The following is an 18,687-nucleotide window of genomic DNA, read 5'->3' as shown; positions in this document are numbered from 1 at the left end:
ATTCTTTGTTTTTTTTCTCTTGGTGGTTCTATGCCTTGCTCTAAGCAGTAGGAAGCAGGTTATGGTGGCTCTAAGCAGTAGGAAGCAGGTTATGGTGGCTCTAAGCAGTAGGAAGCAGGTTATGGTGGCTCTAAGCAGTAGGAAGCAGGTTATGGTGGTTCTAAGCAGTAGGAAGCAGGTTATGGTGGCTCTAAGCAGTAGGAAGCAGGTTATGGTGGCTCTAAGCAGTAGGAAGCAGGTTATGGTGGCTCTAAGCAGTAGGAAGCAGGTTATGGTGGCTCTAAGCAGTAGGAAGCAGGTTATGGTGGCTCTAAGCAGTAGGAAGCAGGTTATGGTGGTTCTAAGCAGTAGGAAGCAGGTTATGGTGGCTCTAAGCAGTAGGAAGCAGGTTATGGTGGCTCTAAGCAGTAGGAAGCAGGTTATGGTGGCTCTAAGCAGTAGGAAGCAGGTTATGGTGGCTCTAAGCAGTAGGAAGCAGGTTATGGTGGCTCTAAGCAGTAGGAAGCCGGTTATGGTGGCTCTAAGCAGTAGGAAGCAGGTTATGGTGGCTCTAAGCAGTAGGAAGCAGGTTATGGTGGTTCTAAGCAGTAGGACGCAGGTTATGGTGGCTCTAAGCAGTAGGAAGCAGGTTATGGTGGTTCTAAGCAGTAGGAAGCAGGTTATGGTGGCTCTAAGCAGTAGGAAGCAGGTTATGGTGGCTCTAAGCAGTAGGAAGCAGGTTATGGTGGCTCTAAGCAGTAGGAAGCAGGTTATGGTGGCTCTAAGCAGTAGGAAGCAGGTTATGGTGGCTCTAAGCAGTAGGAAGCCGGTTATGGTGGCTCTAAGCAGTAGGAAGCAGGTTATGGTGGCTCTAAGCAGTAGGAAGCAGGTTATGGTGGCTCTAAGCAGTAGGACGCAGGTTATGGTGGCTCTAAGCAGTAGGAAGCAGGTTATGGTGGTTCTAAGCAGTAGGAAGCAGGTTATGGTGGCTCTAAGCAGTAGGAAGCAGGTTATGGTGGCTCTAAGCAGTAGGAAGCAGGTTATGGTGGCTCTAAGCAGTAGGAAGCAGGTTATGGTGGCTCTAAGCAGTAGGAAGCAGGTTATGGTGGCTCTAAGCAGTAGGAAGCAGGTTATGGTGGCTCTAAGCAGTAGGAAGCAGGTTATGGTGGCTCTAAGCAGTAGGAAGCAGGTTATGGTGGCTCTAAGCAGTAGGAAGCAGGTTATGGTGGCTCTAAGCAGTAGGAAGCAGGTTATGGTGGCTCTAAGCAGTAGGAAGCAGGTTATGGTGGCTCTAAGCAGTAGGAAGCAGGTTATGGTGGCTCTAAGCAGTAGGAAGCAGGTTATGGTGGCTCTAAGCAGTAGGAAGCAGGTTATGGTGGCTCTAAGCAGTAGGAAGCAGGTTATGGTGGCTCTAAGCAGTAGGAAGCAGGTTATGGTGGCTCTAAGCAGTAGGAAGCAGGTTATGGTGGCTCTAAGCAGTAGGAAGCAGGTTATGGTGGCTCTAAGCAGTAGGAAGCAGGTTATGGTGGCTCTAAGCAGTAGGAAGCAGGTTATGGTGGCTCTAAGCAGTAGGAAGCAGGTTATGGTGGCTCTAAGCAGTAGGAAGCAGGTTATGGTGGCTCTAAGCAGTAGGAAGCAGGTTATGGTGGCTCTAAGCAGTAGGAAGCAGGTTATGGTGGCTCTAAGCAGTAGGAAGCAGGTTATGGTGGCTCTAAGCAGTAGGAAGCAGGTTATGGTGGCTCTAAGCAGTAGGAAGCAGGTTATGGTGGCTCTAAGCAGTAGGAAGCAGGTTATGGTGGCTCTAAGCAGTAGGAAGCAGGTTATGGTGGCTCTAAGCAGTAGGAAGCAGGTTATGGTGGCTCTAAGCAGTAGGAAGCAGGTTATGGTGGCTCTAAGCAGTAGGAAGCAGGTTATGGTGGCTCTAAGCAGTAGGAAGCAGGTTATGGTGGCTCTAAGCAGTAGGAAGCAGGTTATGGTGGCTCTAAGCAGTAGGAAGCAGGTTATGGTGGCTCTAAGCAGTAGGAAGCAGGTTATGGTGGCTCTAAGCAGTAGGAAGCAGGTTATGGTGGCTCTAAGCAGTAGGAAGCAGGTTATGGTGGCTCTAAGCAGTAGGAAGCAGGTTATGGTGGCTCTAAGCAGTAGGAAGCAGGTTATGGTGGCTCTAAGCAGTAGGAAGCAGGTTATGGTGGCTCTAAGCAGTAGGAAGCAGGTTATGGTGGCTCTAAGCAGTAGGAAGCAGGTTATGGTGGCTCTAAGCAGTAGGAAGCAGGTTATGGTGGCTCTAAGCAGTAGGAAGCAGGTTATGGTGGCTCTAAGCAGTAGGAAGCAGGTTATGGTGGCTCTAAGCAGTAGGAAGCAGGTTATGGTGGCTCTAAGCAGTAGGAAGCAGGTTATGGTGGCTCTAAGCAGTAGGAAGCAGGTTATGGTGGCTCTAAGCAGTAGGAAGCAGGTTATGGTGGCTCTAAGCAGTAGGAAGCAGGTTATGGTGGCTCTAAGCAGTAGGAAGCAGGTTATGGTGGCTCTAAGCAGTAGGAAGCAGGTTATGGTGGCTCTAAGCAGTAGGAAGCAGGTTATGGTGGCTCTAAGCAGTAGGAAGCAGGTTATGGTGGCTCTAAGCAGTAGGAAGCAGGTTATGGTGGCTCTAAGCAGTAGGAAGCAGGTTATGGTGGCTCTAAGCAGTAGGAAGCAGGTTATGGTGGCTCTAAGCAGTAGGAAGCAGGTTATGGTGGCTCTAAGCAGTAGGAAGCAGGTTATGGTGGCTCTAAGCAGTAGGAAGCAGGTTATGGTGGCTCTAAGCAGTAGGAAGCAGGTTATGGTGGCTCTAAGCAGTAGGAAGCAGGTTATGGTGGCTCTAAGCAGTAGGAAGCAGGTTATTCAGTTGTGACGACCCTCCCACTGTCTGCCGAATTCTCTCTTTGCTCTTGTTTTCCTTATTAGGATGCTGGTGGGTGGAGCCGGGAGGGTCGTCAGCGACACGGGACACACCTGGGCTGGGTGTGTCCCAGGATAAATACACCTCTTCCCCATTCATTGAAGAGACTCTCCAAGCAGACACACTGATAGTGTGGTTGTTGCATTTTTGTGGCCGTTTCGTTCGTTCGTTCGTTTGTTTGTTCGTTTGTTTGCTTTGGCACCTTTCAACACCCCTCATTATCACATTTATGCACGCAAACACTCACTTACACTACTGACTACACACACCATTGTTAATTGTATTTAGTTTACTTCAGTTAATAAATATATTTTGTTATTCCTTATCTCCACGTTGTCACCCTTTTTTGTTATGAACTTCGAGCCGGTTCATGACAGTCAACCTTTTTATCTGTTGTTGATTATGGTGATATTATTCATCAAAGTGCAGCTGCTACTACTCTTAAACCTTTAGATGTCATCTCCCATAATGCCCTTTGTTTTGTTACAGGTGACAGGTTTGATACTCATCACTGCATCCTGTTTCAAAAAGTTGTCTGGACTTCGCTAAAGACCCATAGATTTCTACATGACTCTCTTTTTGTTTACAAGGCCCTACTTCATAAACTTCCATCTTATCTAACTTTGCTTTTGAAGTATAGACACCGGAGTTGCCTAACCTGTTCACAGGATTGGTTAACTCTTGAGGTTCCTAACCTGTTCACAGGATTGGTTAACTCTTGAGTTTCCTAGCCCGTTCACAGGATTGGTTAACTTGAGGTTCCTAGGGTCTCAACCGAGCTAGGTAAATCTGCTTTTAGTTTTAATGCACCATATTATTACTGTAACAAAATTCTAAATACATTTCATCTTGATGTTCTGGTGCCGTTCGGGCAATTTAACCCCTACAAGACAAGTGGCAGTAAGACCAGTAAAGACATATCTCTCCAACCCTCATATCAGCTCTTTCTTATAAATAGAACTGTTGAATCTTGGCCACTGACCACTTCTTGTTGAGTGGAGTGAGTTTTGATTGTAGTGAGCGCCATCAACAAGTTGTAGCTAGCTCCCCTTCCCCTCTCCCCTTTGTCTGTGCCCCAAATGTGTAATTCACACTGCGACCTGTGAAAGGTGATGGGGTGGCTTGCCCAGTTAACCATGTAATGGACCTAGCTAGCACAAAACATGGTACAAAAATGATTGGGCACAGACAACAGTACAAAGGGCAAGAAGGTAGAGACAATACATCACACGAAGGAGCCATAACTATAAGTAAGAGTGTCCATGATTGTGTCTTTGAATGAAGAGTTGTGGATAAAACTGTCCAGTTTGAGTGTTTGTTGCAGCTCGTTCCAGTCGCTAGCTGCAGAGAACTGAAAAGAGGAGCGACCCAGGGATGTGTGTGCTTTGGGGACCTTTAACAGAATGTGACTGGCAGAACAGGTGTTGTACGTGGAGGATAAGGGCTGCAGTAGGTATCTCAGACTGGGGGGAGTGAGGCCTAAGAGGGCTTTATAAATAAGCATCAACCAGTGGGTCTTGCGACGGGTATACAGAGATGACCAGTTTACAGTGGAGTACAGAGTGCAGTGATGTGTCCTATAAGGAGCATTGGTGGCAAATCTGATGGCCGAATGGTAAAGAACATCTAGCCGCTCGAGAGCACCCTTACCTGCCGATCTATAAATTATGTCTCTGTAATCTAGCATGGGTAGAATGGTCATCTGAATCAGGGTTAGTTTGGCAGCTGGGGTGAAAGAGGAGCGATTACGATAGAGGAAACCAAGTCTAGATTTAACTGTAGCCTGCAGCTTTGAAATGTGCTGAAAGAAGGACAGTGTAACATCTAGACATACTCTCATGTACTTGTATGAATTGACACTATTCAGCTGAATCAAACTATCAATGTAACAAGCATTTTAAAAATGTAATCAGCTGTGTAGTGCTAAGGCAAAAATGAAAATGAAAACCCATTTGGGTGCCTAGGACCAGGAACAGGAAACACTGCCCGAGGGCTGGGCTACTACAGGACTCAGGAACAGGAAACACTGCCCGAGGGCTGGGCTACTACAGGACTCAGGAACAGGAAACACTGCCCGAGGGCTGGGCTACTACAGGACTAAGGAACAGGAAACACTGCTCTAGGTCTAGGACTACTACAGGACCAGGATCAGGAAACACTGCCCGAGGGCTGGGCTACTACAGGACTCAGGAACAGGAAACACTGCCCGAGGGCTGGGATACTACAGGACCAGGAACAGGAAACACTGCCCGAGGGCTGGGCTACTACAGGACCAGGAACAGGAAACACTGCCCGAGGGCTGGGCTACTACAGGACCCAGGTACAGGAAACACTGCCCGAGGGCTGGGCTACTACAGGACCAGGAACAGGAAACACTGCCCGAGGGCTGGGCTACTACAGGACCAGGAACAGGAAACACTGCCCGAGGGCTGGGCTACTACAGGACCAGGAACATGAAACACTGCTCTAGGACTAGGACTACTACAGGACCAGGAAACACTGCTCTAGGACTAGGACTACTACAGGACCAGGATCAGGAAACACTGCTCTATGGCTAGGACTACTACAAGACCAGGATCAGGAAACACTGCTCTAGGTCTAGGACTACTACAGGACCAGGATCAGGAAACACTGCTCTATGGCTAGGACTACTACAGGACCAGGATTAGGAAACACTGCTCTATGGCTAGGACTACTACAGGACCAGGATCAGGAAACACTGCTCTAGGACTAGGACTACTACAGGACGAGGATCAGGAAACACTGCTCTATGGCTAGGACTACTACAGGACCAGGATCAGGAAACACTGCTCTAGGGCTAGGACTACTACAGGACCAGGATCAGGAAACACTGCTCTAGGACTAGGACTACTACAGGACCAGGAAACACTGCTCTAGGACTAGGACTACTACAGGACCAGGAAACACTGCTCTAGGGCTAGGACTACTACAGGACCAGGAAACACTGCTCTAGGACTAGGACTACTACAGGACCATTGATCAGGAAACACTGCACTAGGTCTAGGACTACTACAGGACCAGGATCAGGAAACACTGCTCTAGGGCTAGGACTACTACAGGACCAGGATCAGGAAACACTGCTCTAGGGCTAGGACTACTACAGGACCAGGAAACACTGCTCTAGGGCTAGGACTACTACAGGACCAAGATCAGGAAACACTGCTCTAGGGCTAGGACTACTACAGGACCAGGAAACACTGCTCTAGGGCTAGGACTACTACAGGACCAGGATCAGGAAACACTGCTCTAGGGCTAGGACTACTACAGGATCATTAAACACTGCTCTAGGGGCTAGGACTACTACAGGACCAGGAAACACTGCTCTAGGGCTAGGACTACTACAGGATCAGGAAACACTGCTCTAGGACTAGGACTACTACAGGACCAGGAAACACTGCTCTAGGGGCTAGGACTACTACAGGACCAGGAAACACTGCTCTAGGTCTAGGACTACTACAGGACCAGGAACAGGAAACACTGCTCTAGGGCTAGGACTACTACAGGACCAGGAACAGGAAACACTGCTCTAGGACTAGGACTACTACAGGACCAGGAAACACTGCTCTAGTGCTAGGACTACTACAGGACCAGGAAACACTGCTCTAGGTCTAGGACTACTACAGGACTCAGGAACAGGAAACACTGCTCTAGGACTAGGACTACTACAGGACCAGGAAACACTGCTCTAGGGCTAGGACTACTACAGGACCAGGACCAGGAAACACTGCTCTAGTGCTAGGACTACTACAGGACCAGGAAACACTGCTCTAGTGCTAGGACTACTACAGGACCAGGAAACACTGCTCTAGGTCTAGGACTACTACAGGACTCAGGAACAGGAAACACTGCTCTAGGACTAGGACTACTACAGGACCAGGAAACACTGCTCTAGGGCTAGGACTACTACAGGACCAGGACCAGGAAACACTGCTCTAGGGCTAGGACTACTACAGGACCAGGATCAGGAAACACTGCTCTAGGGCTAGGACTACTACAGGACCAGGAAACAATGCTCTAGGGCTAGGACTACTACAGGACTCAGGAACAGGAAACACTGCTCTAGGGCTAGGACTACTACAGGACCAGGATCAGGAAACACTGCTCTAGGGCTAGGACTACTACAGGACCAGGAAACAATGCTCTAGGGGCTAGGACTACTACAGGACCAGGATCAGGAAACACTGCACTATTGCTAGGACTACTACAGGACCAGGAACCACTGCTCTAGGGCTAGGACGACTACAGGACCAGGAAACACTGCTCTAGGGCTAGGACTACTACAGGACCAGGAAACACTGCTCTAGGGCTAGGACTACTACAGGACCAGGAAACACTGCTCTAGGGCTAGGACTACTACAGGACCAGGATCAGGAAACACTGCACTAGGGATTGGACTACTACAGGACCAGGAAACACTGCTCTAGGGCTAGGACTACTACAGGACCAGGAAACACTGCTCTAGGGCTAGGACTACTACAGGACCAGGAAACACTGCTCTAGGGCTAGGACTACTACAGGACCAGGATCAGGAAACACTGCTCTAGGGCTAGGACTACTGCAGGACCAGGAAACACTGCTCTAGGGGCTAGGACTACTACAGGACCAGGAAACACTGCTCTAGGGCTAGGACAACTAAAGGACCAGGAAACACTGCTCTAGGGCTAGGACTACTACAGGATCATTAAACACTGCTCTAGGGCTAGGACTACTACAGGACCAGGAAACACTGCTCTAGGATGACTACAGGACCAGGATCAGGAAACACTAATCTAGGGCTAGGACTACTACAGTACCAGGATCAGGAAACACTGCTCTATGGCTAGGACTACTACAGGACCAGGATCAGGAAACACTGCCCGAGGGCTAGGACTACTACAGGACCAGGATCAGGAAACACTGCTCGAGGGCTAGGACTACTACAGGACCAGGATCAGGAAACACTGCTCTAGGGCTAGGACTACTACAGGACCCTGGAACAGGAAACACTGCCCGAGGGCTGGGCTACTACAGGACCCAGGAACAGGAAACACTGCCCGAGGGCTGGGCTACTACAGGACTCAGCAACAGGAAACACTGCTCTAGGGCTGGGCTACTACAGGACCAGGAAACACTGCTCTAGGGCTAGGACTACTACAGGACCCAGGAACAGGAAACACTGCCCGAGGGCTGGGCTACTACGGGACCCAGGAACAGGAAACAATGCCCGAGGGCTGGGCTACTACAGGACCCAGGAACAGGAAACACTGCCTGATGGCTGGGCTACTACAGGACCAGTAACAGGAAACACTGCTCTAGGTCTAGGACTACTACAGGACCAGGATCAGGAAACACTGCCCGAGGGCTGGGCTACTACAGGACCAGGAACAGGAAACACTGCCCGAGGGCTGGGCTGCTACAGGACTCAGGAACAGGAAACACTGCTCTAGGTCTATGACTACTACAGGACCAGGATCAGGAAACACTGCCCGAGGGCTGGACTACTACAGCACTCAGGAACAGGAAACACTGCCCGAGGGCTGGGCTACTACAGGACCAGGAACAGGAAACACTGCCCGAGGGCTGGGCTACTACAGGACCAGGAACAGGAAGCACTGCCCGAGGGCTGGGCTACCACAGGACCCAGGTACAGGAAACACTGCCCGAGGGCTGGGCTACTACAGGACCAGGAACCGGAAACACTGCCCGAGGGCTGGGCTACTACAGGACCAGGAACAGGAAACACTGCCCGAGGGCTGGGCTACTACAGGACCCAGGAACAGGAAACACTGCTCTAGGTCTAGGACTACTACAGGACCAGGAACAGGAAACACTGCTCTAGGACTAGGACTACTACAGGACCAGGATCAGGAAACACTGCTCTAGGGCTAGTACTACTACAGGACCAGGAAACACTGCTCTAGGGCTAGGACTACTACAGGACCAGGAAACACTGCTCTAGGGCTAGGACTACTACAGGACTCAGGAACAGGAAACACTGCTCTAGGGCTAGGACTACTACAGGACCAGGATCAGGAAACACTGCTCTAGGGCTAGGACTACTACAGGACCAGGAAACACTGCTCTAGGGGCTAGGACTACTACAGGACCAGGATCAGGAAACACTGCACTAGGGCTAGGACTGCTACAGGACCAGGAAACACTGCTCTAGGGCTAGGACTACTACAGGACCAGGATCAGGAAACACTGCTCTAGGGCTAGGACTACTACAGGATCATTAAACACTGCTCTAGGGCTAGGACTACTACAGGACCAGGAAACACTGCTCTAGGGCTAGGACTACTACAGGACCAGGAAACACTGCTCTAGGACGACTACAGGACCAGGATCAGGAAACACTGCTCTAGGGCTAGGACTACTACAGTACCAGGATCAGGAAACACTGCTCTATGGCTAGGACTACTACAGGACCAGGATCAGGAAACACTGCCCGAGGGCTAGGACTACTACAGGACCAGGATCAGGAAACACTGCTCGAGGGCTAGGACTACTACAGGACCAGGATCAGGAAAAACTGCTCTAGGGCTAGGACTACTACAGGACCCAGGAACAGGAAACACTGCCCGAGGGCTGCACTACTACTGGACCCAGGAACAGGAAACACTGCCCGAGGGCTGGGCTACTACAGGACTCAGGAACAGGAAACACTGCTCTAGGGCTGGGCTACTACAGGACCAGGAAACACTGCTCTAAGGCTAGGACTACTACAGGACCCAGGAACAGGAAACACTGCCCGAGGGCTGGGCTACTACAGAACCCAGGAACAGGAAACACTGCCCGAGGGCTGGGCTACTACAGGACTCAGGAACAGGAAACACTGCCCGAGGGCTGGGCTACTACAGGACTCAGGAACAGGAAACACTGCCCGAGGGCTGGGCTACTACAGGACTCAGGAACAGGAAACACTGCCCGAGGGCTGGGCTACTACAGGACTCAGGAACAGGAAACACTGCCCGAGGGCTGGGCTACTACAGGTCCCAGGAACAGGAATCACTGCCCGAGGGCTGGGCTACTACAGGACTCAGGAACAGGAAACACTGCCCGAGGGCTGGGCTACTACAGGACCAGGAACAGGAAACACTGCTCGAGGGCTAGGACTACTACAGGACTCAGGAACAGGAAACACTGCCCAAGGGCTGGGCTACTACAGGTCTCAGGAACAAGAAACACTGCCCGAGGGCTGGGCTACTACAGGACCAGGAACAGGAAACACTGCTCTAGGTCTAGGACTACTACAGGACTCAGGAACAGGAAACACTGCCCGATGGCTGGGCTACTACAGGACCAGGAACAGGAAACACTGCTCTAGGTCTAGGACTACTACAGGACTCAGGAACAGGAAACAGTGCCCGAGGGTTGGGCTACTACAGGACTCAGGAACAGGAAACACTGCCCGAGGGCTGGGCTACTACAGGACCCAGGAACAGGAAACACTGCCCGAGGGCTGGGCTACTACAGGACTCAGGAACAGGAAACACTGCCCGAGGGCTGGGCTACTACAGGACTCAGGAACAGGAAACACTGCCCGAGGGCTAGGACTACTACAGGACTCAGGAACAGGAAACACTGCTCTAGGGCTGGGCTACTACAGGACCCAGGAACAGGAAACACTGCCCGAGGGTTGGGCTACTACAGGACTCAGGAACAGGAAACACTGCCCGAGGGCTGGGCTACTACAGGACTCAGGAACAGGAAACACTGCCCGAGGGCTGGGCTACTACAGGACTCAGGAACAGGAAACACTGCCCGAGGGCTGGGCTACTACAGGACTCAGGAACAGGAAACACTGCCCGAGGGCTGGGCTACTACAGGAACAGGAAACACTGCCCGAGGGCTGGGCTACTACAGGAACAGGAAACACTGCCCGAGGGTTGGGCTACTACAGGACTCAGGAACAAGAAACACTGCCCGAGGGCTGGGCTACTACAGGACTCAGGAACAGGAAACACTGCCCGAGGGCTGGGCTACTACAGGACCAGGAACAGGAAACACTGCCCGAGGGCTGGGCTACTACAGGACTCAGGAACAGGAAACGCTGCCCGAGGGCTGGGCTACTACAGGACTCAGGAACAGGAAACACTGCCCGAGGGCTGGGCTACTACAGGACTCAGGAACAGGAAACACTGCCCGAGGGCTGGGCTACTACAGGACTCAGGAACAGGAAACACTGCTCTAGGGCTAGGACTACTACAGGACCAGGAAACACTGCTCTAGGGCTAGGACTACTACAGGACTCAGGAACAGGAAACACTGCTCTAGGGCTAGGACTACTACAGGACCAGGAAACACTGCTCTAGGGCTAGGACTACTACAGGATCAGGAAACACTGCTCTAGGGCTAGGACTACTACAGGATCAGGAAACACTGCTCTAGTGCTAGGACTACCACAGGACCAGGACCAGGAAACACTGCTCTAGGGCTAGGACTACTACAGGACCAGGAACAGGAAACACTGCTCTAGGGCTAGGACTACTACAGGACCAGGAACAGGAAACACTGCTCTAGGGCTAGGACTACTACAGGACCAGGAACAGGAAACACTGCTCTAGGGCTAGGACTACTACAGGACTAGGAAACACTGCTCTAGGGCTAGGAATACTACAGGACCAGGAAACACTGCTCTAGGACTAGGACTACTACAGGACCAGGATCAGGAAACACTGTTCTAGAGCTAGGACTACTACAGGACCAGGAAACACTGCTCTAGGGCTAGGACTAATACAGGACCAGGATCAGGAAACACTGCCCGATGGCTGGGCTACTACATGAACAGGAAACACTGCCCGAGGGCTAGGCTACTACAGGACCAGGAACAGGAAACACTGCCCGAGGGCTAGGACTACTACAGGACTCAGGAACAGGAAACACTGCTCTAGGGCTAGGACTACTACAGGACTCAGGAACAGGAAACACTGCCCGAGGGCTGGGCTACTACAGGACCAGGAACAGGAAACACTGCCCGAGGGCTAGGACTACTACAGGACTCAGGAACAGGAAACACTGCCCCGAGGGCTGGGCTACTACAGGACCAGGAACAGGAAACACTGCCCGAGGGCTAGGACTACTACAGGACTCAGGAACAGGAAACACTGCCCGAGGGCTGGGCTATATACAGGACTCAGGAACAGGAAACACTGCCCGAGGGTTGGGCTACTACAGGACTCAGGAACAGGAAACACTGCCCGAGGGCTGGGCTACTACAGGTCCCAGGAACAGGAAACACTGCTCTAGGGCTGGGCTACTACAGGACTCAGGAACAGGAAACACTGCCCGAGGGCTGGGCTACTACAGGACTCAGGAACAGGAAACACTGCCCGAGGGCTGGGCTACTACAGGACTCAGGAACAGGAAACACTGCTCTAGGGCTAGGACTACTACAGGACCAGGAAACACTGCTCTAGGGCTAGGACTACTACAGGACTCAGGAACAGGAAACACTGCTCTAGGGCTAGGACTACTACAGGACCAGGAAACACTGCTCTAGGGCTAGGACTACTACAGGATCAGGAAACACTGCTCTAGGGCTAGGACTACTACAGGATCAGGAAACACTGCTCTAGTGCTAGGACTACCACAGGACCAGGACCAGGAAACACTGCTCTAGGGCTAGGACTACTACAGGACCAGGAAACACTGCTCTAGGGCTAGGACTACTACAGGACCAGGAACAGGAAACACTGCTCTAGGGCTAGGACTACTACAGGACCAGGAACAGGAAACACTGCTCTAGGACTAGGACTACTACAGGACTAGGAAACACTGCTCTAGGGCTAGGAATACTACAGGACCAGGAAACACTGCTCTAGGACTAGGACTACTACAGGACCAGGATCAGGAAACACTGTTCTAGAGCTAGGACTACTACAGGACCAGGAAACACTGCTCTAGGGCTAGGACTAATACAGGACCAGGATCAGGAAACACTGCCCGATGGCTGGGCTACTACATGAACAGGAAACACTGCCCGAGGGCTAGGCTACTACAGGACCAGGAACAGGAAACACTGCCCGAGGGCTAGGACTACTACAGGACTCAGGAACAGGAAACACTGCTCTAGGGCTAGGACTACTACAGGACTCAGGAACAGGAAACACTGCCCGAGGGCTGGGCTACTACAGGACCAGGAACAGGAAACACTGCCCGAGGGCTAGGACTACTACAGGACTCAGGAACAGGAAACACTGCCCCGAGGGCTGGGCTACTACAGGACCAGGAACAGGAAACACTGCCCGAGGGCTAGGACTACTACAGGACTCAGGAACAGGAAACACTGCCCGAGGGCTGGGCTATATACAGGACTCAGGAACAGGAAACACTGCCCGAGGGTTGGGCTACTACAGGACTCAGGAACAGGAAACACTGCCCGAGGGCTGGGCTACTACAGGTCCCAGGAACAGGAAACACTGCTCTAGGGCTGGGCTACTACAGGACTCAGGAACAGGAAACACTGCCCGAGGGCTGGGCTACTACAGGACTCAGGAACAGGAAACACTGCCCGAGGGCTGGGCTACTACAGGACTCAGGAACAGGCAACACTGCCCGAGGGCTGGGCTACTACAGGACCCAGGAACAGGAATCACTGCCCGAGGGCTGGGCTACTACAGGACTCAGGAACACGAAAAACTGCCCGATGGCTGGGCTACTACAGGACCAGGAACAGGAAACACTGCTCGAGGGCTAGGACTACTACAGGACTCAGGAACAGGAAACACTGCCCGAGGGCTGGGCTACTACAGGTCTCAGGAACAAGAAACACTGCCCGAGGGCTGGACTACTACAGGACCAGGAACAGGAAACACTGCTCTAGGTCTAGGACTACTACAGGACTCAGGAACAGGAAACACTGCCCGATGGCTGGGCTTCTACAGGACCAGGAACAGGAAACACTGCTCTAGGTCTAGGACTACTACAGGACTCAGGAACAGGAAACAGTGCCCGAGGGTTGGGCTACTACAGGACTCAGGAACAGGAAACACTGCCCGAGGGCTGGGCTACTACAGGACCCAGGAACAGGAAACACTGCCCGAGGGCTGGGCTACTACAGGACTCAGGAACAGGAAACACTGCCCGAGGGCTGGGCTACTACAGGACTCAGGAACAGGAAACACTGCCCGAGGGCTTGGACTACTACAGGACTCAGGAACAGGAAACACTGCCCGAGGGCTGGGCTACTACAGGACCCAGGAACAGGAAACACTGCCCGAGGGTTGGGCTACTACAGGACTCAGGAACAGGAAACACTGCCCGAGGGCTGGGCTACTACAGGACTCAGGAACAGGAAACACTGCCCGAGGGCTGGGCTACTACAGGACTCAGGAACAGGAAACACTGCCCGAGGGCTGGGCTACTACAGGACTCAGGAACAGGAAACACTGCCCGAGGGCTGGGCTACTACAGGACTCAGGAACAGGAAACACTGCCCGAGGGCTGGGCTACTACAGGACCCAGGAACAGGAAACACTGCCCGAGGGCTGGGCTACTACAGGAACAGGAAACACTGCCCGAGGGTTGGGCTACTACAGGACTCAGGAACAGGAAACACTGCCCGAGGGCTGGGCTACTACAGGACTCAGGAACAGGAAACACTGCCCGAGGGCTGGGCTACTACAGGACCAGGAACAGGAAACACTGCCCGAGGGCTGGGCTACTACAGGACTCAGGAACAGGAAACGCTGCCCGAGGGCTGGGCTACTACAGGACTCAGGAACAGGAAACTCCCCGAGGGCTGGGCTACTACAGGACCCAGGAACAGGAATCACTGCCCGAGGGCTGGGCTACTACAGGACTCAGGAACAGGAAACACTGCCCGAGGGCTGGGCTACTACAGGACCAGGAACAGGAAACACTGCTCGAGGGCTAGGACTACTACAGGACTCAGGAACAGGAAACACTGCCCGAGGGCTGGGCTACTACAGGTCTCAGGAACAAGAAACATGCCCGAGGGCTGGGCTACTACAGGACCAGGAACAGGAAACACTGCTCTAGGTCTAGGACTACTACAGGACTCAGGAACAGGAAACACTGCCCGATGGCTGGGCTTCTACAGGACCAGGAACAGGAAACACTGCTCTAGGTCTAGGACTACTACAGGACTCAGGAACAGGAAACAGTGCCCGAGGGTTGGGCTACTACAGGACTCAGGAATAGGAAACACTGCCCGAGGGCTGGGCTACTACAGGACCCAGGAACAGGAAACACTGCCCGAGGGCTGGGCTACTACAGGACTCAGGAACAGGAAACACTGCCCGAGGGCTGGGCTACTACAGGACTCAGGAACAGGAAACACTGCCCGAGGGCTAGGACTACTACAGGACTCAGGAACAGGAAACACTGCCCGAGGGCTGGGCTACTACAGGACCCAGGAACAGGAAACACTGCCCGAGGGTTGGGCTACTACAGGACTCAGGAACAGGGAAAACTGCCCGAGGGCTGGGCTACTACAGGACTCAGGAACAGGAAACACTGCCCGAGGGCTGGGCTACTACAGGACTCAGGAACAGGAAACACTGCCCGAGGGCTGGGCTACTACAGGACTCAGGAACAGGAAACACTGCCCGAGGGCTGGGCTACTACAGGACTCAGGAACAGGAAACACTGCCCGAGGGCTGGGCTACTACAGGACCCAGGAACAGGAAACACTGCCCGAGGGCTGGGCTACTACAGGAACAGGAAACACTGCCCGAGGGTTGGGCTACTACAGGACTCAGGAACAGGAAACACTGCCCGAGGGCTGGGCTACTACAGGACTCAGGAACAGGAAACACTGCCCGAGGGCTGGGCTACTACAGGACCAGGAACAGGAAACACTGCCCGAGGGCTGGGCTACTACAGGACTCAGGAACAGGAAACACTGCCCGAGGGCTAGGACTACTACAGGACTCAGGAACAGGAAACACTGCCCGAGGGCTGGGCTACTACAGGACTCAGGAACAGGAAACACTGCCCGAGGGCTTGGACTACTACAGGACTCAGGAACAGGAAACACTGCCCGAGGGCTGGGCTACTACAGGATCCAGGAACAGGAAGCACTGCCCGAGGGTTGGGCTACTACAGGACTCAGGAACAGGAAACACTGCCCGAGGGCTGGGCTACTACAGGACTCAGGAACAGGAAACACTGCCCGATGGCTGGGCTACTACAGGACTCAGGAACAGGAAACACTGCCCGAGGGCTGGGCTACTACAGGACTCAGGAACAGGAAACACTGCCCGAGGGCTGGGCTACTACAGGACCCAGGAACAGGAAACACTGCCCGAGGGCTGGGCTACTACAGGAACAGGAAACACTGCCCGAGGGTTGGGCTACTACAGGACTCAGGAACAGGAAACACTGCCCGAGGGCTGGGCTACTACAGGACTCAGGAACAGGAAACACTGCCCGAGGGCTGGGCTACTACAGGACCAGGAACAGGAAACACTGCCCGAGGGCTGGGCTACTACAGGACTCAGGAACAGGAAACGCTGCCCGAGGGCTGGGCTACTACAGGACTCAGGAACAGGAAACACTCCCCGAGGGCTGGGCTACTACAGGACCCAGGAACAGGAATCACTGCCCGAGGGCTGGGCTACTACAGGACTCAGGAACAGGAAACACTGCCCGAGGGCTGGGCTACTACAGGACTCAGGAACAGGAAACACTGCTCGAGGGCTAGGACTACTACAGGACTCAGGAACAGGAAACACTGCATGAGGGCTGGGCTACTACAGGTCTCAGGAACAAGAAACATGCCCGAGGGCTGGGCTACTACAGGACCAGGAACAGGAAACACTGCTCTAGGTCTAGGACTACTACAGGACTCAGGAACAGGAAACACTGCCCGATGGCTGGGCTTCTACAGGACTAGGAACAGGAAACACTGCTCTAGGTCTAGGACTACTACAGGACTCAGGAACAGGAAACTGTGCCCGAGGGTTGGGCTACTACAGGACTCAGGAACAGGAAACACTGCCCGAGGGCTGGGCTACTACAGGACCCAGGAACAGGAAACACTGCCCGAGGGCTGGGCTACTACAGGACTCAGGAACAGGAAACACTGCCCGAGGGCTGGGCTACTACAGGACTCAGGAACAGGAAACACTGCCCGAGGGCTAGGACTACTACAGGCCTCAGGAACAGGAAACACTGCCCGAGGGCTGGGCTACTACAGGACCCAGGAACAGGAAACACTGCCCGAGGGTTGGGCTACTACAGGACTCAGGAACAGGGAAAACTGCCCGAGGGCTGGGCTACTACAGGACTCAGGAACAGGAAACACTGCCCGATGGCTGGGCTACTACAGGACTCAGGAACAGGAAACACTGCCCGAGGGCTGGGCTACTACAGGACTCAGGAACAGGAAACACTGCCCGAGGGCTGGGCTACTACAGGACTCAGGAACAGGAAACACTGCCCGAGGGCTGGGCTACTACAGGACCCAGGAACAGGAAACACTGCCCGAGGGCTGGGCTACTACAGGAACAGGAAACACTGCCCGAGGGTTGGGCTACTACAGGACTCAGGAACAGGAAACACTGCCCGAGGGCTGGGCTACTACAGGACTCAGGAACAGGAAACACTGCCCGAGGGCTGGGCTACTACAGGACCAGGAACAGGAAACACTGCCCGAGGGCTGGGCTACTACAGGACTCAGGAACAGGAAACGCTGCCCGAGGGCTGGGCTACTACAGGACTCAGGAACAGGAAAACACTCCCCGAGGGCTGGGCTACTACAGGACTCAGGAACAGGAAACACTGCCCGAGGGCTAGGACTACTACAGGACTCAGGAACAGGAAACACTGCCCGAGGGCTGGGCTACTACAGGACTCAGGAACAGGAAACACTGCCCGAGGGCTGGGCTACTACAGGACTCAGGAACAGGAAACACTGCTCTAGGGCTAGGACTACTACAGGACCAGGAAACACTGCTCTAGGGCTAGGACTACTACAGGACTCAGGAACAGGAAACACTGCTCTAGGGCTAGGACTACTACAGGATCAGGAAACACTGCTCTAGGGCTAGGACTACTACAGGATCAGGAAACACTGCTCTAGTGCTAGGACTACCACAGGACCAGGACCAGGAAACACTGCTCTAGGGCTAGGACTACTACAGGACCAGGAACAGGAAACACTGCTCTAGGGCTAGGACTACTACAGGACCAGGAACAGGAAACACTGCCCGAGGGCTAGGACTACTACAGGACTCAGGAACAGGAAACACTGCTCTAGGGCTAGGACTACTACAGGACTCAGGAACAGGAAACACTGCCCGAGGGCTGGGCTACTACAGGACCAGGAACAGGAAACACTGCCCGAGGGCTAGGACTACTACAGGACTCAGGAACAGGAAACACTGCCCGAGGGCTGGGCTACTACAGGACCAGGAACAGGAAACACTGCCCGAGGGCTAGGACTACTACAGGACTCAGGAACAGGAAACACTGCCCGAGGGCTGGGCTATATACAGGACTCAGGAACAGGAAACACTGCCCGAGGGTTGGGCTACTACAGGACTCAGGAACAGGAAACACTGCCCGAGGGCTGGGCTACTACAGGTCCCAGGAACAGGAAACACTGCTCTAGGGCTGGGCTACTACAGGACTCAGGAACAGGAAACACTGCCCGAGGGCTGGGCTACTACAGGACTCAGGAACAGGCAACACTGCCCGAGGGCTGGGCTACTACAGGACCCAGGAACAGGAATCACTGCCCGAGGGCTGGGCTACTACAGGACTCAGGAACAGGAAAAACTGCCCGAGGGCTGGGCTACTACAGGACC

At 53.3% G+C, this 18,687-nt stretch overlaps 1 protein-coding gene across 2 annotated transcripts in view; it reads right to left on the bottom strand.

Annotated features, from left to right (window-relative positions):
- The window catches only part of pparg (peroxisome proliferator-activated receptor gamma), a 131,016-nt gene that overhangs the window by 45,171 nt on the left and 67,158 nt on the right, over window positions 1–18,687 (bottom strand). The gene's annotated exons all lie outside the window — the stretch shown is intronic.

The sequence above is a fragment of the Salvelinus fontinalis genome, chromosome 18 (assembly GCF_029448725.1).
Source record: "Salvelinus fontinalis isolate EN_2023a chromosome 18, ASM2944872v1, whole genome shotgun sequence".
NCBI classification, from domain to species: Eukaryota; Metazoa; Chordata; class Actinopteri; order Salmoniformes; family Salmonidae; genus Salvelinus; species Salvelinus fontinalis.
Note: the sequence above shows the minus strand (reverse complement) of the source record. Positions and strands in the feature narration are given on the sequence as shown.